The sequence below is a fragment of the Lathyrus oleraceus genome, chromosome 1 (genome assembly GCF_024323335.1).
Source record: "Lathyrus oleraceus cultivar Zhongwan6 chromosome 1, CAAS_Psat_ZW6_1.0, whole genome shotgun sequence".
In the NCBI taxonomy this organism is placed as follows: Eukaryota; Viridiplantae; Streptophyta; class Magnoliopsida; order Fabales; family Fabaceae; genus Lathyrus; species Lathyrus oleraceus.
In genome coordinates this window covers 30,413,518-30,438,009 of record NC_066579.1, presented here as the reverse complement: position 1 = coordinate 30,438,009, position 24,492 = coordinate 30,413,518, and the positions used below count along the sequence as shown (strand labels likewise).

The following is a 24,492-nucleotide window of genomic DNA, read 5'->3' as shown; positions in this document are numbered from 1 at the left end:
TAATCTTAACCTGGGGCAGGGTAGTTGTGTTCAGATAGTTTGATCATGCATCCGATCTTTCAAAAAAATTGTCCATATGAACACCCTCCAATTAGGTTCAACCACATGTCATCCTTCGTGCACATGTTGAAGTGTCGAAGAAGTTGAGAAAAGATGAAATTAGTGTTGGTTGATCCTCATCCACCAATAATGTGGCAGTCACACGCATAAAAAAAAAGGATAGAAAAAAGCCCACTAGGTCAATACCACAAGATGACTTAGGCAAAAGTTAGGGCATCCCGATGGACCAAAAGCTTCAAAGAAGCGGTCCAGGCAAAATTAGGGACAAAGAAAAACAAAAAGAGGTCACCAAAACCCTCAACAAAACAAAAAAATATGGTGACTGCCATTTCAAGAAAATTCGTCTTGAATCCTCATCACACCTTCGAACCCTCTTGGAAGTCGAATGCGTGTATTGAATTAACTGAACGTAGGAACTGGAGATCATCAAGAAGAAGGGGTGGGTAAAAATAAATTTTGAGCCTTATATCCTTTTGTTTCAAAAAAAACCGTGAACCAGACCACGTTACAACCCTTAAAAGACCTAATTGAGGCAGGGTTTATTTTGAAAGCATACTATAACAAGGTCGTGTTAACTTGACTCCAAACGATTTTTGTTAATCATGTGATGGCACCAACTTGCATACTGTGAATGACTTGATCACCATTGTGTTCTTATCAACGACTCGTTCACTGTATTTCACCCGTTCATATCAATAAATTTTGATTTCAAATTTTTGCATAAGCATTGAATTAAAATTACCATTTTTGAATGAACAATCTTATTTGCGAGTCAACACTTAGCATCAAAGAAATGCCAAATACAGTTGAGGAACTTGATGGAGTGAAAGAAGTCTAGGCTGGGGCAAATCACTTTGAGCATCAGTTAATTCGAGCTAATCACCCTAAGGGTCATCTAGCCAAGAGTAATCTGCTTCAAGAATCAGACCGGGGCAAGCCACCTCAGAGCTCAGTAAGTCCAATCACTCCATGGTTCAGTTAACCAAGAGTAATTTGCTTCAAGACTTAGACTGGGGCAAACCACCTCAGAGCTCGGTAGGTCCAACTATCCAAAGGACAGTTGTAGCGGTGTATTCGTCGCTATATGATCTATCGATTAAACCATAAGCTAAGAGATACATTGAAATTTCGAGTCGCCACCGCACTTTTATTTATCCAAAGGATTGGCTAAAAAGCGAACAAAAGCCTAAGAAGTTTTACACGTAGAAAACTAATAAAAAGATCAGAGATTCTGGGTAAGGGGTAAATTACGCAATGGGAAGGTGTTAGGCACCCACTACGTCCTAGGTACTCCTAGGGAGCCCTTTTCACACTTGTTGTGCTAAATTGTTATTTGTTATGACAAAAATATTGTGCAAACATGATTGGGATGATGAGAAAAGAATATGCAAGTTTTATTGGGTATTGGGTTTGAACGGATGAACCCGCTGCCTACGTACCTTCCATCAAAGGTAAGGATCAAAACGCCGTAGTTCGGCTAAAAGATTTCCAAAAGTTGGTGGATTCAGTTTTAAACACAAGCACTGAGGCTTTTCATTATCAATGGGAGAACACTCGACCAAAAACAACATCCACCACGCGAGGATAGCTTCGACGTACTAGAGGGGTTAGCCCTGTTTGAAGTACGGAAGTCTTACTGTCGACTCACTAAGGATAGGCAAGATTTACATCAACCACAAAGATAATTGAAACCTATGGCTAATGTGAAAAGATTAACAATGGACAGAGCCAAAACAAGTGAATGAGTGAAGTTAATTGATTGTGATTATGAAAAGTGAAGTCAGAGTATGATTAAGATTGATTCGAAAGAAGTATTATGAAAATGGAGTTTGAAAAAAAAGTCAAGGACTTGGGGTCCAGGTTTTTAGTTAGAAAACATGAAGATGTTTGCACAACACTTATGTCAAGTTTAAAGGGTAAAGTGTGAAAAAGTCTAGGACATAATGAATGATGAATGGATGAGGATGGAAAGTAAAACTTCTTAGAAGGTTCACTTCTTGAAATCATATAGCAGATGATTCAAGTGTGTCCTTTGGAATAGCAATGGATAATAACAAACAAACAAGAAAGCAAAAGCGGATATCGGATGCCAATCACTGGGCTTATACCAATCTCCTAAAATAGAACTGGATATCAGATGCCACTCAATGGACTTACACTAATCTCCTCAAAAGAAAACAAGAAAAGGAAACATGGGAGTCAACTGCCCATCTATCTGGACTTAGGTCAACTACACCAATATGCTCATAGGAATACCAATGCCACATTACAGGGACTTACAATGGATCCTCACATACAAGAACAAAAGCAACGATATGGTCATAGGAATGCAAATGCCAACTTACAGGGACTTATAATTGCAACCTCTCATACAATCAGACAAATCAAATTATGATCACAGGAAAACAGATGCCAACTTACAGGGACTTATAACTGCAACCTCACATACAAACAGATAAAACAAGCTATGATCACAGGAAAGCAGATGCCAACTTACAGGGACTTACAACTGCAACCTCACATACACAAACAAACCAAATTGTGATCACAGGATAACAGATGCCAACTTACATGGACTTATAACTGTATCCTCACATACAAACAAATCAAACAGAAGATATGAGTGACCAATGAGGTCTTACACTCTATCCTTCCATATCATAGGAGCAAATGCCAAAGCAATGGACTTACAATTGTCCTCAATGGGAAAACAACAATGATAACATCACAAAACAAATGAGATGATCATGCACTAATGGCAATTGATGATGATGATAGATGCATAACATACAGGCAAGCAAGTGCATATGAAGCAATCAAACAATCAATGAATATCAAACAGCACACTCTATAGCCAAACAATGGGGGCTCACACAAGAGGGTTTGACTTTGAAAGTCCACTGTAATAGGTGAAGGTCGCTCTTAACCTGGCCATTGAGGGGCTCAGGTGAAGCAGATGAAAAGGAGATGAGGGGTGTGCCTCATTGCTTCTATCTCAGATCAGAGAGAGCATCAAATAATAGAAAGTGGGGGAGTTCAGAAAGATGGAACTCTTTCCCCTTTATTGACTCGATTAGATCTTGGGTTTTTGTCTCAATGCTTCAACCATGTAATGGGAGCAAAGAGAGGACACACTGAATAGTGGGGGATAGATTACTTATCCCTACCTTCCACCAATTGCCTTACTTGAAGGACTTTTCCTGCTTGGGACAAAATTAAACACACACAGGCATTGCCTCTTAAGGAGGACTTCAGACAGTTTGCCCGGTCAAATAACAGACCGGGTCTCCAGACTACATGAAGAAGAAAGGTTTATACCTCAAAGCAAATGCTAAATAGCAAAGCAAGCAAGCAAGTTCAAAGAACTTAGGCAACTAAAGTACCTGAAAAAGTCAAACTAATTAGTAAACAGCTCAACAGTCAAAATCAAAAGGAAATGAACCAATAGTCAACCACAGAGGGACCAATTGTGCAAGGCACAAAGACTCAAGCATATGAGTCACCTACAAAACAAAAGTTAGCACATTAAACAGTCAAACTCAAGCGCATTAGAATGATCCTCAAGGCATTGGTGCTTAACCTGAAACAGATGAACTCAACATAAGCTCAGAAGACCACTAGGACTAGCCTAGGGTCAAAGATGAAAGAAAAAGTCAAGGCAGCAAGGAAAAGTCAACCCAAACCAAGTCTAAACATTCAAGAAGCATTCTCAATTGGATTCATAATTATATCATGCATCAATGTCATTTCATATGCAAAAGGATGCAAAGCATGGCAAGAAGGAGCACAAATAGGTCAACAGCAAGACCTCTTTCAAAAGTCAACCCAAACAATCTCAAAAATCATGAAATAAATCACACTCAATCCTAACATCTAGCATGGCGAGCATGTCAAATTTCATTGCATTTGGATGAGAGGAAGGCAGTCAAGTAAAATCATGAAGTCAAACCAAATTCAAGTAAGCATGATGAAAGTCAACAAGCATGGGTCAACTTCAAAAAATCATATCAATTTGAAAACAGAAGAGAAATGAATGAGATTAACACCAATGCAAATCTTGAGAAGTCTAGTTATCACATATGAAATTTCATGGACATACAATATGGTATGAGAATTTCACAAAAGATTTGGCAACATGTAGCACAAAAAGTCAACAAATGACTAAGCATGGAAGAAAATTCTCAATCAAATGGAAAACAGCATGATTAATTCCAAGAAAATTCATATACAAACTAGACATGTGATAGATGATTCATGCAAAATTTGGGATCATTTGGATGTAGGGAAGCATGTGAACAAAAATTGGGAAAATGCATATCATTCATATAGCACCAAATGTAACACATAACTTCAAAAATTCATAACTCTCAATCCACAAAAGATAAATGCACAAACTCTATATGGAAACAAAGGTCAATGTGTCTAGTTTCACCACAAAAAATTTCATGCTCAAAGGATATGACATGACAATTTCACAAAAGGAATGGCACAATGTATCATTTGAGCATACATGTCAAGAAAATAATTATCAATTAAAATCCAACCAGCCAAAAAATAATTAAAAATCAGGATTAAATACTAGACACTCTTGTGAAAATGCTGGAAAAAGTTTCATAATTTTTGGATTTAATTTGAGCAAGAAATGAATTGTGGAAGTTGGGTGATATTTTGAAGCAAACATGATCACACAACATGAAATATTGGTCAAACATGGGAGTCAGCGTGGCAATTGTGTAATTATCAATTCACTTAACCAAAACGCACAGCATAAGCAGGACACGGGAAATGTTCCTATTGGTCCTCACCAATAGAACAGTAAACTCGGCCAACCAAGTTCAAATTCTGGGTTTTCATACAGCTAGGGTTTAACAGCCAAGCAATCATTCAACTTCATGGTCATGGACAAACCTCAAACAACACGATGCAACATCAAGAAACAAACATGGCCATGCAACATCATCATCATGCAGTATTAACCAACAACAACAAAACATTAACCATGGAAAATCTGGGCATATTAAGATAGCAAAACAGCAGCAGGGTTTCTTAAGGGTTTATGTAGCTGGGCATCATGAACATCAACATCATTCGACCAAACAAACAGACAACAGCGTGGTATTGGTAATGTTCCTACCGCAACCAAACAACAGCATACAACAATGTTTCACATGGATTTCAGGACAATGCTCATAAGGTTTTAAACTGCAGCAAGGTATATGGCATCAACAGCAACACAAAAATTCGACCAGCATAGCATTGAAATACTTCATGCAACATGAGCAACAACAATAGCCAACCCTCATAAAAACATGATTTCTGGGAAAACCAGGGTTTCAACAACAGCAGCATTCATTATCAAAGCTCATCATCAGAGAAAAAAAAACGAATTCCAACAACACCACATAAACAAGCATGGCCATGAACATTCGTGCAATCATCAAACAGCCACAAACAAAACTAAATTCATGCAAAATTTTGGGCAAGACAAAGTTTCAGCTACAGGGTGTCATCATCATGTTCAATCGAGCTTAACAACAATTTTTTTCCAGAAATGAAAATCAAATACCCACAACTGACCAGCAAGCTCTAACTAACATGAATCTACCAACCATTTCCCCTAGAACTCATTGGTTGTCACAAATCGAGCAAGAACATAAACCATTTCCAAATTTCATTTCAACATAACTAGCATGATACTTAACCATTTTTAGTAATTTCAAGCTTAATGTAACCACAAGAACATACTCTACACATGGCATAGCATTGATTTAAGAAATTAGAGTTTCGAAAATTTACTTGGATTTGAAGAAAAGTGTGGAGCAGTGGTTATTTGAAGGTTTGAAGCTGAAACAGTTCCTCTCTATGCTCTACAATGATGGAGTCTTGAAGAGGTTTGGCTTAATCTTGCTTGGAAACAACCATAACTCGAGCTGCCATTGGAGATGCTTGGAGAAAACAGGGTCTGAAGATGAAGTTCCAGCCAATATTTTATACTTGGAACCAACTCATAGTGATGATGGATGATGAAAGATGCAAGGGCTGCTTGAGTTTTCGAAATGGTTTGTGCAGAAATCTTGCTTTTGCAAAAATGCACAATGAGGGAGTGAGTGGATTTTTGGTCGTGTGGCTCTGAAAACTAGGGTTGCAATCAGCAGAGGCAAGGCTTTATGTAGTCTGTTTAAGCTCCACTAATGAAATGCTAAACCAATTATGTCTTAATGAAGCCTTTTGCATTTTGCTAATTTTCACATACATGGAATGGAGGGTGTATGCTTGTGGTCGAATGGGCTTTGACAGGCTGTATACAGACTATGCAAAATGCTGTTTTGTGGTTGCTTAACAATTGCTGTACTTGCCTTGTTTGAATGAAGCCATTTTGCACATTTTCAAGTTTTTGCATTTTGGTCCAAAGTGATAGCATAATGATGGTATGATGATGATTTTAGGCTTGGAGCAAATCACAAATGATATATGAAACATTTCCCAATTGGCCAATTGGTGAAAGAAGTCTTAATTCAAAAAGTCAAAGTTTGGTCAAACTTTGAATTTAAATGAAAAAGGTCCAAAAATGCCATTTTGATTGGCAAGGTTTTAGGTCATTAAATTTATATTTTTGGAAAGAGGATGAAAAATGTGGTTTGTAGGAAAAAACCCCACCAAATTTGGCCTTATGGTTTGAGAGATATGGCTCTGTGAAGTTCAAAAATTGGTGAAAATGATTTGATCATATCTTGACAACCACACATGGGATTTGAGAGTTCTTGGACTTTTTGAAAATGGGAGAACAAGATCTTCAACTTTCATGTTGGGCAAAAATTCATTTGAAGCTTGTATCATGATGTAAGTTTAAGATCAAGAAGTTTCCATTTTTGGCAGTTGAAATTACAGGTCCACTTTCTATTTCTGGAAAATTTCTGATTTGACTTCAAATTCTTCCATGATGAGGTTTGACATGATATATGAGGCTTGTACAAGCATGAATTAGCTCCTTCAAATCAATTCCATCCATCAAATCATTGATTAAATCAACAGTTGACCAAGTTTGACTTTTCTAGGGTTTTGGATGACTGGAGCGTTTCTGATGAATTCCAAACCCTAATTCCTTGAGAACTGGACTTCAAATGATGTCCCAAGATGTATAAACTCTTGATTATTGGTCATGGTGTCCAAATTCTGCAAGAATGGTCACCATCCATTGCTTTGACTGACTGTTGACTGTCTTTGACCTAATTGCTGATGATTGCTTCAACTGCAAGCAACAAGGTTAGACTGACAATATTTTTGTACTTTTTGGAAGATAAACATATGAAAGCAAAGATATACAAATGCAAAGTCTACTTGGTGATCAAGAAACAAACCACAAGGCAATCTACCCACTAGGAGGGAAGCTAAGGCATGCAATGATCCTTGAGGTTATGATATGAATGATATGGGCCATGAGGGATCTTAGGGCCAAAATTGGGGTCTTACAACAGTCAATCAAGAGTCTACCATTCCAGCATTTGGTTAGTCAAGATCAGACTACTGCAAGTTACAAACACTTGGGGCAAGCCATCTCGAGGTAGTCTCATGGAAAGTTGTTTCCAAACTCACTTTCAAAGTGAACATCTCCAAAGTCCCAACAAACTGGGGCAAGATGAGCCACAGAGGGGCAGAACCTCTTTCTTCGTGCTTTCAAACTGCTCAAACAAATTTTGTCATGCGTCAACAACTATTGAGTTTAAGACGAGTGCCCGAAAATTATGCTAGCACGATTCATTAATCCTCCAAAAGGATCCATTGGCTAAGTTGTGGCCATCAAACTGGATAGAATTCTCCTTTGACAACATCTATCATAAAATGTTTGGTTGAGTTCTCAGTGTTGAGGAATCCTGAGCTTCCATAAAAAGCCTTTACAAACTCCCAGTCTGCCAAGTGTCAGCATAATCATGATCATTCATATATCATGCATAAAAGGAAATTCAAATCATGCATAGCCGAAATGTACTTCGTGCTCATTTTGCATTGACCCAGGTCTTGTTGTTGATCCTAGATCCTTTGACCTCTAATTCCAGCTTGTCTTTGGTATCCCTAAACCAACATCCGGTTTTCCCGGTCATTTTTCAAGTCCAATTGTTGTTGGCAAAATCCGTTAAAAGTTGGTTGTAGTCCATTGCTTACGGTCAAAGTCCAATTGTTTTTATTCCGGGGTCCGGTCATGCTTGAACCTACTCTGAAGATTCTTTGTTCAATCCTATTCAGGTCATGTATGAACCTGTCATTGAACCTTTTTATTCCGGGGTCCGTTCATGCTTGAACCTACTCTGAAGATTCTTTGTTCAATCCTATTCAGGTCATGTACGAACCTGTCATTGAACCTTTTTATTCCGGGGTCCGTTCATGCTTGAACCTACTCTGAAGATTCTTTGTTCAATCCTATTCAGGTCATGTACGAACCTGTCATTGAACCTTTTTATTCCGGGGTCCGTTCATGCTTGAACCTACTCTGAAGATTCTTTGTTCAATCCTATTCAGGTCATGTACGAACCTGTCATTGAACCTTTTTATTCCGGGGTCCGGTCATGCTTGAACCTACTCTGAAGATTCTTTGTTCAATCCTATTCAGGTCATGTACGAACCTGTCATTGAACCTTTTTATTCCGGGGTCCGGTCATGCTTGAACCTGCTCTGAAGATTCTTTGTTCAATCCTATTCAGGTCATGTACGAACCTGTCATTGAACCTTTTTATTCCGGGGTCCGGTCATGCTTGAACCTACTCTGAAGATTCTTTGTTCAATCCCATTCAGGTCATGTTTAAACCTGTTGTTGAACCTTTTTATTCCGGGGTCCGGTCATGCTTGAACCTACTCTGAAGATTCTTTGTTCAATCCTATTCAGGTCATGTACGAACCTGTCATTGAACCTTTTTATTCCGGGGTCCGGTCATGCTTGAACCTACTCTGAAGATTCTTTGTTCAATCCTATTCAGGTCATGTATGAACCTGTCATTGAACCTTTTTATTCCGGGGTCCGGTCATGCTTGAACCTACTCTGAAGATTCTTTGTTCAATCCTATTCAGGTCATGTACGAACCTGTCATTGAACCTTTTTATTCCGGGGTCCGGTCATGCTTGAACCTACTCTGAAGATTCTTTGTTCAATCCTATTCAGGTCATGTACGAACCTGTCATTGAACCTTTTTATTCCGGGGTCCGGTCATGCTTGAACCTACTCTGAAGATTCTTTGTTCAATCCTATTCAGGTCATGTATGAACCTGTTTGTTGAACCCCTATTCCGGTATCAGGTCATACATGAACCTGTTCTGAAGAGTTTTCTCCTTGATTATCCCCCAGCGTTGTTAGGTCATACATGAACCTGTTGTAGCATCTTTTCCTTTATTCGGGTTTAGTAAGTCATGTGTGAACTTACCACCGAAATCCCTTGTATTCTAAGTATCGATTATCAAATCTCACTTTGGATACTTCCCAGTGTGTGTCTGACTCTCCAGCAGGACTGTTTCCCCAACAAGATTGTTTCTTACCATTTGTCTGTCTCCCTGTGGATCATCAACATTCCCCACAGTTTGGTTTGTCTAGTAGCATCTCCCGCTAAGGGTCCACCATATCCCTAGCAGGAAAGGAAATATAAAAAAAAAAGAAAATAAGAATCATGCATCCATGCATATCCATGCATATCATGGCATATCATATCATATCACATCATGTCATGGGGATTCAGGATCAAAATCCGGGTCTTTTTAGTATTTAATCATCTCCCACTATGATCATATGAAGAGTGTACCGCTTCATATTCTCTAGTTGAAGATACTTAAATAGGGGCAACTGTCATACCCCGATTTTGATCCTGAAATTTTTCCATCAATCATTGGTTTGCATTCTTTTTTTCATTCACATTCATATCCTTCATTCATCTTCATATTTACTATTTCGTGTTTTTACGCTTTTTTCACATTTTTCAAAATTTGCATTCATATTTTCTTCATGTCATATTGAGATTTTCTATTCATTCATGTTTAATGATTTCCCACGAAGTCATTCATTTAGAAAAAGCCTAAAAGGGCTAGAGAGTTGCTTGAGTTGGTTCCTGATAAGTTGGATACCACATGTTGGAATGCGATGATTGTTGATTATGCATGAAGGAAATTTGCTTACAAGATCTTCAGTTTGTGAATTTGTCTTCAAATCTTTTGAAAGGTGAACTACCTAGCTGTTTGAGACAAAAAAAAAACAACAAAGGTTGTTTTGTGTGCTAGAAACCGTTCATCAAATGAGGAGAAACAAGATCAGCATAGTTACAATTTCTACGGCAGTGAAGCTCTAGCGGGGAATATTTCACCGTGTCAACCATAGAAACATAAAGGAACAACAAGCAAAGCAATACTTGTCTCATTAAGTATTGGAGTTGTGGGAGTATTGATTGGGTATTTGTTATCTTGGTTGTTTAATCAAGTTCATAAAAATGTTTCGAAAACACCTTCAATGTCTACTTCGGAGCATGTTATTATTAGACAAATACATAATGAATTTGAAGTGAAAACTACTGCAAGGTTTACAGTAGAGCATATCTTCAAAAGAATTCCAAATACCATTGATCATTTTACAACATAATAATCAAGAAAAAAAATGAGACACCGCCAATTTCGTTGTGGCCTGCTTTACCAAATGCACAGAATTCTTCAGGCCAGATGATCTCACATTTTCCTGCTAGCATGCTTTCTCAAATTCAACATCTTGCTCCTGGTTCACCACTTCTGCCAATGGCATCTCCAGTGGCTATGTATGATGTTTCTCCTTTCCAGCACTCTACTGAGATGTCGGTGCAAGCTCGATGGCCACATGTTCCTAATGCACCACTTTCATCTATTCCACTATCAATGCCATTGCAACAACAAGAAAGTGTTCAAACTTCTCAGATAAGCCGTGACCCTGCCGGAAGAATAACCGTGACGTAAAACAAGATATGTTTAAAATGCTACCAACTGCACCAACATCGTAAGAGTTTGCTCTTGGAAACTACAGCCAATTCCTTTGTTCCCGGTCCACCATGTCACCTGGCCAAAACCTCATTCCTGCCAACAACAGCGAAAAGAAAACCATAACATCATCACTTTATATTTTCTCTCAACTACCAATCAAAAACAGATAGCAAAGCAAAATCGAAAATAAAAGTTGAAGAGAGTGACCATGGAAGATTTCTATGATGTTAAGACATCAACCATTGGCCGCCATTTAGTGAGCTTATTTGGAATATTTGACGGTCATGGCGGTTCTCGTGCTGCTGAGTATTTGAAGGATCACGTATTTGAAAATCTCACGAAGCATCCAAAGTTTTGACGGATACCAAATTGGCTAAGTGAAACATATCAGCAGACCGATGCTGAGTTTCTAGACTCAGTAAAAGATAATTTCCGGGAGCAACCCCTGCTGGCATGGCAATGATGCTACCTCCGGTTACCTGCCAAAGTCAAATGCAACAAAGCAGACAGTGTTATTAGCAGAAATCTGAGCAGCGAGCACCTTATAAACATGAAAATTTGATTAGAGACAATCGAAATGCTATTCCTTAACTGCAAAGAGCCTTCCGTTTTGAACCAAAGTGTTACGTGGTTGTTAGAATACATTTCAAACAATACAAGTTACAGTGCAATTCAATCATAATTATGTCTCTTTGCAGACCACAGTACGAATCCAACAACAGCTGGTATGGAGTTCGCAACGCGCCAAGCCATTTTGCTTTGCTTTGAAGACTCGGAATCCACGACCTGCATAATAAAATCGGTTCCATGGTAAGTTTCATGACAGCAACAACCTGTAACGTCCTGCAGCAACAAATCTAAACCAGTACACAATTGAACCTATCGTCCATCAGACTGTTAAACCGGAGCCGGAACCGAAACCACTCTTGAGTCTTCAATAATTTTTCACTGCAGTAACAAAACCCAGGCAATCAGTAAAGCAGTAAAATTCCAAAGTTCCCAAATTGGAATTGGGACAAAAAGCGATTGGAAAAGCTAAAGTGCAGATTACCTTTCCGGAAGATAGCATCAAACAAGACAAAGCACTTCTGAGCATCCAAAAGCGCTTCTGAAAGCTTTCTCCTTTGAACACCAATTACACTTTCGAAACCCTAATGTGCAAGGATAAATAGAAAAAGCAGAGATCAGTAGAAGGGGACGAAAATTTTTGAGAGCTAACGGCAAACTTAAGAAAACCCTAAATCAAAAATCAAATCAAAAAAAACTAATCCTGAGAGAAAAGAGCATCAGGATACGAAGAAGTGAAGGGGAGATTCCAGCTTTACCGGAGCTCGTCGTTACCGCCACCGAGGGTGAGTTTTTTTTCGTTTAGGTTCCTTTGAGCATTTGATAGGGAAGGATTGATTGAGTTTGAGAGCTCGAGTGAGAGAGTTTTAACGATTGAGAGAGGTGGAGAGGACGAGAGAGAGTGATACGCATGTGAGCGAGAGAAAGGCATTGTGAGAGAGTGAGACGAGCGAAGAGATGAGAGAGAAGGTTTCTTTGATTTAGAGTGAGCGAGTTTGAGAGAAGTGGAGAGTGGCGTTGAGGTTGAGAGAGCGAGTGAAGTGAGAGAGGTCGGAGATGATGAGGGAAACGCGAATGGTTTCCCTTTCTGTCACTGTACATCTCCCATTTTCCTTTTTATTTATTTCATTTCTTAGAAAAAACAATAAACATTAAAGCGGTTAAAACTTAATTTTTTTTTAGTTTTCCCAAACCATTTCATTAACAGGGTCTGTTAGTATGCTGTGTTGGTTCCCACTTATTAAAGTCTCTTGTTTGAAAACCCAACAGCCAGGCGGCTGGGTTTTGTTTTTCTTCACCATTTAGTTGGAAGTGTAACAGACTCCTTGCTTTTAGTTTTAATTAGTTTTTTTAATTCATACTTTTAATTTACATTAGTTTGTATATTTAAGTTAGCAATAAATTATCAGTCAGTTAGTAAGTAGCCTAATGGAGAGAGGGTAGTTCCATAGTCTCAAGGGGAATGGGTTCGATACTAGCATGTAGCTTTTTTTAGTATTTCATTTTTCTTTTAGCATTTCATTTTTTATTTCTTTTTAGTATTTTATCATCTTTTAGCATTTTGTTTCTTTTAATAGTTTTTATGTCCGTGTTTTTTTATTAAATCCATCATGCATGCAAAACCATTTTAAAAAAATCATACTTTTCTCGATTTAATATCGAGCCCCTTTTTCACACCCTTGTAAGTCGATTGCTTTTTAAGCATCGCCATCAACCTCACATAGCTTACTCTTGGGCTTTCTTACAATGAGCCGGCTCTCTTGCACCTACACTCATGCATTATTTGTTTGGGCCCGATTTTATTTATTTCATGATTTTTTAATCCCCATTTGACAAAATGTACCCCACTCCCCCGATGTGTAATAATCTTGTACTATTTCATTTCTTTATTTGTTTGACTATTTAGCTAGATACTAACGCAAAATAAAATCAACAATTTCAAAAATACAAAAAATATGACTCGATCCAACGTCGAGTACTTTCTCAATAAACAAATCAACTCATTTCTCCCTCCTATTCCATCCCATTTAAAAAACTTCATCAAATGCTTGATTCAACGTCAAGCCATTTTCATAATAAAAACTCAAAAAATATTAATTCATAATCAAGACTTTTTCAATAAAGATGGAAATGGAACGTGGTGTATACCACGCACTCCTGAGACTAGGATTCGAGACGTATGCCTCGCCAATCTTAACTCTCGCCATCATCCAAATTTACCCACTTTGCTTTCTCAAACACTCAGTCAAATCTTTCTCAAACGCCCAATCAATACTTGATCTAGGTCAAGTCATTTTCACAATAAAACTCAAAACACCTAATTCTTGCTTAAGCACTTTTTCAATAAAGGTGGAAATGGAACATGGTGTATACCATGCACTCCTGAGGTTAAGATTCGAGACGTATGCCTCGCCAATCTTAACTCTCGCCATCGTCTAAAAATTGTCAATGTGGTTTCGTTAAACCTTTTCTCAATCAAATCTAAGATACCTAAATCTTATTTAAGACTCTTTCAATAAGGTGGAAATGGAACATGGTGTATACCATGCACTCCTGAGGTTAAGATTCGAGACGTATGCCTCGCCAATCTTAACTCTCGCCATCGTCTAAAATTGTCAATGCGGTTTCTTCAAACCCTTTCTCAATCAAATTCCAAAATACTTAATTCCTATCTTAAACTCTTTCAATAAAGATGGAAATGGAACATGGTGTATACCATGCACTCCTGAGGCTAGGATTCGAGATGTATATCTCGCTCATCCAAGTTCTCGCCATCACTCAAAATACGTCAACCAATCAAACTCTTTTCTCGCCGCCGTGCGATTAATCAAAAACCTTTTTCATAAACGAAAGGTATCTTGTCTTAAGTGATACAAAACAATGTTTCGGCCACGATTGTTGAGTAGAGATAAATGACGCTTTTCCGAATGTAGATTTATAAATCCGTTCGATGTGTGGTATGCGTCCACTCCTCATCTGTTTTGGGTAAAACAATGTTTTCGTCGATTAATACAATATAGCTTTCGCTAAAAATTGACCCACAAACAAACATTTTTCTACCCAGAACTACGTAAGCCTTGATTTCTCTTTTGAGATACGTAGGAGCAGGATTTGTAAATCTTGTCAGGCCCACTAATAAAAAACTTAGGTTTAGTCCTTCGTCAAAAATCCAAAAACATTTCTTCTCATCCTTCCTTTCTTTCCCACCTAATAAATTGAAAAGCCTAACATTTCTAACTAACATTAACGCACACAACTGACCTAATGGTTCCCGTTGAGTACAACGGACGTGAGGGGTGCTAATACCTTCCCCTTGCGTAATCGACTCCCGAACCCTGATATTGGTTGCGTGACCATATCTTATTCTTTCTTTTAGAGGTTTTATCGATATTTTCCTTTTCCCATTTTTGGGAATAAATAAAGTTCGGTGGCGACTCTGTTCAGTCCATCATTGCGAGCGTGCGATCGCGCTTCGCTTTGAAGTCGTATCCCCACATTTTTTTTCGAGGTGCGACAATCAGCATTCTTTAAACCGAAAGGCATCACTTTATAACAGAATGTTCCCTAGGGTGTAATAAATATGGTCTTCTCCATATCTTCAGGTTCCATCTTGATTTGATCGTAACCGGAAAATCCGTCCATAAACGAAAAAACTTTGAATTTAGCTGTATTGTCTACCAACATATCAATGTATGACAGAGGAAAATCATCTTTCGGGCTGACTTTATTCAAATCTCTGTAACCAACACACATGCATACTTTTCCATCTTTCTTCAGATCAAGCATAATGTTGGCTGCCCACTGCGGATACTCATAGGTAACAAGGAAACCAATATCAATTTGCTTCTGCACTTCCTCTTTGGTCTTCACTTCCATATCAGGATGAGTTCTTCTCGGTTTTTGCTTGACCGACGGCCATTCTGGATTCAACGGCAATCTATGCTCCACTATCTCATAATCCAAACCAGGCATATCTTGATAGGACCAAGCAAACACATCAGAATACTCTCGAAGAAGATCAATCAACCCTTTCTTAGCTTCTAGACACAGTTGAGACCCAATCTTGACTTCATTCACATCGTCCTCGGAACCCAAGTTGATAAGTTCAATATGCTCTTCAAACGACCGAATGGCTTTCTCCTCGTGCTCAAGCAGACAGGATAGTTCATCCGATATTTCTTCATCATCATTCTCTTCCCCAGCTTTAAACACATGGAAATCAAAGTTTGAAGATGGAGTATGATCATTGTATTTAATGGGTTTGAGAACCAACCTTCATAATGATTTGATATTTTGATTTTAGAGAAGTGGAGTGCAAACAAATATTATGCAGATGGAAAGATTATTATTTATTTATGTTTTTTGTTATTACCATTTTCAGAAAAGGAAAAAAGTAAAAATAAAACATCATAGATGTGGATGAATAAAATTGCATTTTATTGATGATAATCATAAAATGTCCGATAATGTTCACTTCTCCCTTAGGCATAGGAGAAATATTTTTCTTAAGATAATAATAAAAAAAAATACTTAGAACGGTGAATGACAACAGGAACATCAACAGTAATCCAATTGTTGCAAGTTTGGCCATGTGTCACAAAGTCGGCGCAAGCTTCGTCTTCATCACCACTGTCTTCAATAATGGCAGTTGAGTGTTGATCATTCCCATAAATGAACCCTCCACTGTGGAAAATTGGCTGCATAACTTTGACATTGGAGTTGAATGGCTATCCATTAACTGGAAAGTAATTTGGAAATCACTCGGACCTATCTTTACCGGAAGGTCCACTTCTTCAATGAGGGTCTTACGAGAACCGTCGAACACTTTGACAACTACGCCACTGTACCTCATCGGGGCGCCTTGGTAGGAGAGTCTTGACAGAGTTGACTTTGGCAATACATTCAATGATGACTCAATGTCTACCAACACATTGGACAAAGCATCCTCATTGCAGTTCATCGAAATATGTAATACCAAATTGTGATTCCTGCCTTCCTCAGGAAGTTCTTTGTCACAAAAGCTCATATTGTTGCAAGAAGTGATGTTGGCAACAATGTGGTTAAACTGGTCCACCATAACGTCATGTTCAACATAAGCATGTTCCAACACTTTCTGTAATGCTTCTCTGTGCGCTTCAGAATTCATCAACAATGATAACACATAGATTTTTGATGGAGTTTGGAGCAGTTGCTCTATAACATTGAATTCACTTATCTTGATTAACCTTAACACCTCATCATCATCGTTAGTCTTCAATTTGTTGGATTCATCAGACTGACACATTAGAGCACTAATCGGATTCACTATTGGAATCTCTGCCTTCTTACTTACTGAAACATCTTTCACCACTTTAGGGAACTGTTAATACCTTAGGATTGGCATTAATTTTGTAAAACAAATAATGTAATCATCTTTGTTGTTTTAATATGTTGGGTTGAAGAAGTTCAACATCTGGACCAACATGTCATGTACGATGTCACGACATCATGCCTGTGACATCGCACATGTGCAGAAAACTGAATTAATTAATTCAGTATATATTCTGGGATTAGTGAGGATATTTGGTGAATATCCCAACTCCCATGTAGAGGTCTTAAAGACTCAATCAAAAGATATATAGGCTCAAAATAAGGAGATATATATGGAGAGATTTTAGGATTGAAGACCTTGTTTGTAGCAGAAATTGTCTGTTGTATTTGTAACAGCAAAGAACAAGTTTGTTGCGATTCTCTGAAGGCCCAAATCCAGTTGGGTGATTAGGTTATAAATAGCACATTGTAACCTAGATTTTGTAAGGCTCTTAGAATGAATTTTTAGGGGTGTGTGTGAGGTAAACCTCCCAATCTGTGGGAAGGTTACCATGTGTTTCTCAGTGGTCAAAGCTGAGAGTATTTGTAACTCAAAGCTTGTAGGCAAGAGTGATTTTGTTCTTGAATGAAGCTGTGAAGCAAGTTCAAGGTGTGTTAACATTACATTGTATTTGTAGTGATAGGAATGGACACTAGAGGTTTCTATCTAGGAGTTCCTAGGTATAGATTGCATTGGGTAGGGATTAAGTGAAGAGTTGTAAACGGGGGAGTTTAACTCTGAATTAATACTGCTAATAGTGGATCTTCTTCCTGGCTTGGTAGCCCCCAGATGTAGGTCATGTTGGACTGAACTGGGTTAACAATTTCCTGTGTTTGTTTTCCTTCTGCATGTGTTTTTATTACTGTCATAACTCAGCTGGTATTCGAGTCAGCTTATCAAGATGATAACAGACCTGGTATATAGCCTTCTGTTTGAATGTCAATCAGAATGTTGTAACATTCATCAGTGACAGCGTATACTGAATAATAAGCAGGTTAGTTTCAGTTCAGTTTTTATTTAAGTCTGTTTTTTTTCAAGGATAACAGACCTGGCCGAAGGATCATTGTGAAACTGTCAAACTGGATGTTTTGACAGTTGATACTGAAGGCTGATACTGAAGTAGAGACTAGTTGGTCTTTTACAGTACTGCAAACTTAGCACAGTCCGTTTCCAGGAACATAACAGAATCAGCATATGTTCTGGCTGTCGAACTGAATGTTGTGACATTCATTCCCAACAGCATGTGCTAAAGTGTAGGATGATTGGTTTTTCTGGTTCAGCATTTTTCTCAGGCTATTCTTCAGGGATTCAACAACTGAGCTAAAATCCAGGAAACCAACTACTAACCTACAATTAATGAACCTAACAAATAGCCTAGTTGTTAGCAATCTAATAAGTGGAAATTAGATTAACATGTTCAACCTTTAATTCAGGAAATACAAGTAAAAGACAAACACACTGGAACAATGTAACAGATGATGTCCAAAATCAACAGTAAGACATCATGCTGATAACTGTGTAAGAAAACTACAGAAGTGAGTGGTAGGATTGATCTCTGTTGAGTCTTTCTTCCTGATGCACAGAACCAGGTGTTCATCCATTCTAGGGTGACATAGAATGAGATGTCGTGACATCTGTGAACGTGTGCATATTAGTACAGTGGTTAATAACTGTCTTGCTGTATTAGTTACAATGTTGGATCAGATGTCATGACTTGGAGTAGAACATCTGAATTCTGACTACGCCAGAATTTCAATTGGTATCAGAGCAGGCATCCTGTTCTGTGTCTGGATGAGATCCATGGCTGATACTTTCTGGTATCTGGCAAGAAGTTATATTAGTACTGGTGTTGGAACCTGAAGATGGTTCTGTGGTTTCCCTGAATGGTCCCTTGAAGTAGGTGGATGGACTATTCATGACAGGAACTGTGTGCACCTGCCTCTGGAGATTGGCAATTGGCCTTTGTGTGGGACAGCTGTGCAAGTATTGAATCATATTCAAACTTGGTATGTTCTTGGAGGCTGATCTGATGAAGTGTGTGTTCATTGGTTGAGTTGTATTATGACTTCCGCTGCATAATACCTGGCAAAACTCAAACTCTGATGTAGTTTCCCCCATGTGGATGAAAGGCTGCTGTATTCAAGATTTCATCATATTCTACTGAATATGTCAAAGATACTTGAGTCTCATCAAGTCCACTCTTCTTGATAAGAATCATCTGATCACTGATTCTTGTACTCTCCTGGGTAGTGCATATGAAGACCTTGAAAACTTTCAAGGAGGGTTTGCTTCAAGGAGGTTAAACTAATGTTCTATGTGATGTTAGAACATGTTGTTCAACAAGTAGGCAGCTACTGGTTGAAGAGCAGATGTGTTTAGGTGTCAAACAAAGGGATACCTTGGTTTGAAACCTACTCCTGACCTGGAAGAGGAGACATCTGTGTGTGCTAAGTTGACAAGGGTAGGGTCAACTGTGTGTGTGCTCAAGAAGGTCACTTTTAGAAGTCTGATCTCTAGAAGTGGAGCTGGTTGAAATGTGACACTGTGTAATCCCCGCTGCGTGCCTTATTCCTGTAGATTGATCAGGGTTGGATAGTTGTTTCCTGAAGTACTATGGTGTACTGGAAGACAAGTCCCCTGGATGATAGAAGTCAATAATAGGGTAACCTGACTGCTATTCCATTTAAGAGGATTGGGACCATGAATCTTGTTATTCAAACACCACGATCAGAAGTGGCAGTTCTTTCAAGGAGTGAGAATATGAAGATTCAGAGGTTGGTTGAGGTAGTATGCTCTGGCAATGCATATCTACTATGGACTAGTGTTGTTGTCTTTCACTAGTACTTATGGTCAGCTGAAGTCTGATTGGTGTGATTGGAGTATGTCTAGGTATAACTCATAGAGTTAGGTGCCACTGGTAGGGATGGTGTATGTCATGTTGAGACATGTCTGTACAATGCATGGATATTGGTGTGAAGTTTCCATGATTGTTAATTTGAGGGGGAGTTTTGCTTAACCTCTTCACATTTGGTCAGCCTAGGGTCTGGTTGGCTGTTGACCTGTGTCACATGGGTTCTGGTGGTGGTGTGACACATGTGCAAGGAAGAATTCATCTCTCTCAATCCTAAGGGTGAATTTAATCTGAGAAGATTTTCAACACTGTTGAAGTGCTTGCAAGCAGAAGATGTTGACACTAGAAGAGTATTTTCAAAGTAGTCTTATGGTGGAAGTATCTGAAAGGAATATTGGGAAAGGATTTAAGATCAATGTCAACTTGTGCCAAGTACAAGTATGTAATTGATTATCCTTGGAGCTCAAGATAACTGATGTTCTTAAAGATGTTAGAACATCTCTTCTTCAAGACCCTGTGCAGAATCACAGGAAGGATAGTACATGGGTTTATGATCTATCTCTTTGGTGGCAGCAAAAGCATATGATATTTGAAAAGGTTTCTTGGCAAGAAACATGATTCAGCCTTGGTATGTACAAGAAGAAGAAGACATCATAGTCTTGATGGTGGTTACTTGGATCAGTTTATTTCTGATCTAGGTAAGGAAGTGCATTAGCTTATGCACACTGTGGAGTCAAGAACAAGTGGCAACAGTCTTGACATCATGGACACAGCCTTGCTTTAGGATGTGGAATCCTTGGTATAGCTGAAGGGTCAGTTTCTAACTGGTCCTTCTGAAGACTCATGCATCAGAGTGTCTGATGTCTTTGGAGAAGAAGCAGGAATTCATCAAGGTGTGAGCTTGGATGACTTAACTGCAAACCTGCAGGATGGAGGTTGTTTACTCAAACTTGGTTCCACAATCAAGTCTATGAGAACATTGAACTCTTGTTCTGTGAAGGGAGGAAGTTCTTTCAAGTGGCAGAAGAAGGAGCTGAATTCAACAGCTAGATGTCAAAACACAATGTTGTGACATTTGGTTCAACATCAGATTCTTAGTTGGTGAAGTGGCACATCAACAGGAGATAGAAGGGTCTACAGGGTTGTAGATTGGATACTTCAAAAAGGTCGTCCTCGTTGCAGTTCTTTGGAGTTGCTGGATAGAAAGGATATTACATGTTCATGTCTTAGAAATTCTAAGTTTTGTTCAACATGTAGCTTGAAGTTCAAGTCTCACTTGGAAGGTCAGAATATCTTTGGGAGAGGTCTGATAGACGTGGAGAGGTCAAAGAATGGCATTTGACTTTTTCATATGAGGATTCATGAAGGAGGTGATCAACCAGTGGCTTTTGGTCTATCTCAGAAGTGAGTTCGAAGAATCAAGATAATCCACATATGGCAGCAAATTATTCTTGAGGAAAGTCTGAGACAAATTACTTTTGAGCAGAAAAGTAGTAAGTTGAAGACAAAAGGAGGTGTTTTCTATTCATCTCTTGGAGCTTGTGGTAGGAGTTCTGAGCTGTCTATGGAAGATTATCTCTTGTAATGGGAAGAAAATGTATATGTCCCAATTTATGTCTGGGTTCTTCTTGATCAAGCTGGTGACTCAGTGATATCTGAAGACTATCAGATGGTGTTCCTTGTTATGTTGTGAAGGATGTCCCAGCTGATGTTAGAACATCCTGTGAAGGGGTCTTCTGTTCTGGTCAGAAGAGAGAGTGACACAGAGTGTGGGTGTGATCAGCCAAGAGGGCTGAACAGAGGGGGTACTCTTGAAGACATGAAGATGCGTCTTATGTTTTCCATTCATCAAGTGGTCTGGATTCTCTTTGAATCAGGTAGTATATGAAGGTCCAACTTTGGGGTGTTGGATATGCTCATGTGTGACCTCCAAGTTTCAAGAGGGGAGCAGGTTGTCCATGACAGGGGGAGTGTTGTCATCAAGCTTGTGGTCTACGTATTCTCAGATAACTAGGTATGGCACCTTGTCAGTTATCAGGATGCTGTGATGTATGTCAAGGCTGAGTGAGCAGAAGAATGTCTGACCGGATGTCATGACATTGCCCTGGACAATGCTGTCAATTCCTTCTGAATCTTAAAGTCATTAGGAATTATAAGGGTGATGTGTCTAATTCTGATAAATCAGAATAAGCCTGATGGCTACAGCTGTGTGGTACAGGGGGAGTAACCATCTGCTGAAGTGAGGGAATTTGGTTGTAGCAGTGCCAGATGTCAAGTCTCTACTGGAGGTATGACAGGGGTCTTGGGAAATGTTGAATACTGGCAGAATGCAGGAAAAAGCCGCGTGGAATGTTAAGACATCGCGTGCAACGTGTCTGACTGCATATATGGACTAATCTCCATGCACTGGAACTGCTGTTTTGGAAAAGAAATAGTCAAGAGCTATAAAAGGTATTCAAAGATAGTCTGAGACTATTTAAAGGATGTAATAACCCTCTTCTTCTCACAAGAGAAACACTCCATTCCCTCAGAATCATGGGGTATGTTAAGGTTTGGGCAAGCTGCGCCTGGATCTGGTTTTGTGAGGGGTGCCTTTACAAATGTTTAGCTAAAAAGGGGGAGAGAAATACAGTCCTGGGGTTGAGAATGTACCAGAAGCAAGCTAACTGTGGTCGCAAACAGAAGTTGGTGTAAGGCACAAAATCCACCAACTGGGTATATCACTTGTGTCTTGTGATCTGAGTTAAGAGGACAGTTGTGTCTTGTGATCTGAGTTACATTATCTATGTACTCAGCATTACATATTCTTCCGGAAGCTCTCCTGTTGAGGGGAAGGGTTCTGGTACAACTGATCCGTGTACCTCTACTTCCTCATGTACACCAACTTTGGTGTTTGTGGTGGTGGAGTCAATGACAGAGATGAAGAGCATACCCATATTGGGATGTTTTGTCCAGTGTAATGTTTATTTGTTTTAGCTAAAATTTGCCAAAGGGGGAGATTGTTAATACCTTAAGATTGGTATTAATTTTGTAAAACAAATAATGTAATCATCTCTGTTGTTTTAATATGTTGGGTTGAAGAAGTTCAACATATGGACCAACATGTCATGTACGATGTCACGACATCATGCCTGTGACATCGCACACGTGCAGAAAACTGAATTAATTAATTCAGTATATATTCTGGGATTAGTGAGGATATTTGGTGAATATCCCAACTCCCATGTGGAGGTCTTAAAGACTCAATCAGAAGATATATAGGCTCAAAATAAGGAGATATATATGGAGAGATTTTAGGATTGAAGACCTTGTTTGTAGCAGAAATTGTCTGCTGTATTTGTAACAACAAAGAACAAGTTTGCTGCGATTCTCTGAAGGCCCAAATCCAGTTGGGTGATTAGGTTATAAATAGCACATTGTAACCTAGTTTTTGTAAGGCTCTTAGAATGAATTTTTAGGGGTGTGTGTGAGGTAAACCTCCCAATCTGTGGGAAGGTTACCATGTGTTTCTCAGTGGTCAAAGCTGAGAGTATTTGTAACTCAAAGCCTGTAGGCAAGAGTGATTTTGTTCTTGAATGAAGCTGTGAAGCAAGTTCAAGGTGTGTTAACATTGCATTGTATTTGTAGTGATAGGAATGGAAACTGGAGGTTTCTATCTAGGAGTTCCTAGGTATAGATTGCATTGGGTAGGGATTAAGTGAAGAGTTGTAAACGGGGGAGTTTAACTCTGAATTAATACTGCTAATAGTGGATCTTCTTCCTGGCTTGGTAGCCCCCAGATGTAGGTCATGTTGGACTGAATTGGGTTAACAATTTCCTGTGTTTGTTTTCCTTCTGCATGTGTTTTTATTACTGCCATAACTCAGCTGGTATTCCAGTCAGCTTATCAAGATGATAACATACCTGGTATATAGCCTTCTGTTTGAATGTCAATCAGAATGTTGTAACATTCATCAGTGACAGCGTATACTGAATAATAAGCAGGTTAGTTTCAGTTCAGTTTTTATTTAAGTCTGTTTTTTTTCAAGGATAACAGACCTGGCCGAAGGATCATTGTGAAACTGTCAAACTGGATGTTTTGACAGTTGATACTGAAGGCTGATACTGAAGTAGAGACTAGTTGGTCTTTTACAGTACTGCAAACTTAGCACAGTCCGTTTCCAGGAACATAACAGAATCAACATATGTTCTGGCTGTCGAACTGAATGTTGTGACATTCATTCCCAACAGCATGTGCTAAAGTGTAGGATGATTGGTTTTTCTGGTTCAGCATTTTTCTCAGGCTATTCTTCAGGGATTCAACAACTGAGCTAAAATCCAGGAAACCAACTACTAACCTACAATTAATGAACCTAACAAATAGCCTAGTTGTTAGCAATCTAATAAGTGGAAATTAGATTAACGTGTTCAACCTTTAATTCAGGAAATACAAGTAAAAGACAAACACACTGGAACAATGTAACAGATGATGTCCAAAATCAACAGTAAGACATCATGCTGATAACTGTGTAAGAAAACTACAGAAGTGAGTGGTAGGATTGATCTCTGTTGAGTCTTTCTTCTTGATGCACATAACCAAGTGTTCATCCATTCTAGGGTGACATAGAATGAGATGTCGTGACATCTGTGAACGTGTGCATATTAGTACAGTGGTTAATAATTGTCTTGCTGTATTAGTTACAATGTT

The 24,492-nt window shown here is 38.8% G+C and overlaps 1 long non-coding RNA gene across 1 annotated transcript; it reads right to left on the bottom strand.

Annotated features, from left to right (window-relative positions):
• Window positions 1-11,300: 11,300 nt before the first annotated feature.
• LOC127079717 (uncharacterized) lies at window positions 11,301-12,692 on the bottom strand. Its single transcript, XR_007787952.1, has 5 exons — window positions 12,363-12,692; window positions 12,089-12,188; window positions 11,917-11,985; window positions 11,630-11,823; window positions 11,301-11,516 (listed from the first exon to the last, which is right to left on the bottom strand). It is a non-coding gene; the product is annotated as an uncharacterized LOC127079717 (long non-coding RNA).
• Between the last annotated feature and the right edge of the window lie 11,800 nt (window positions 12,693-24,492).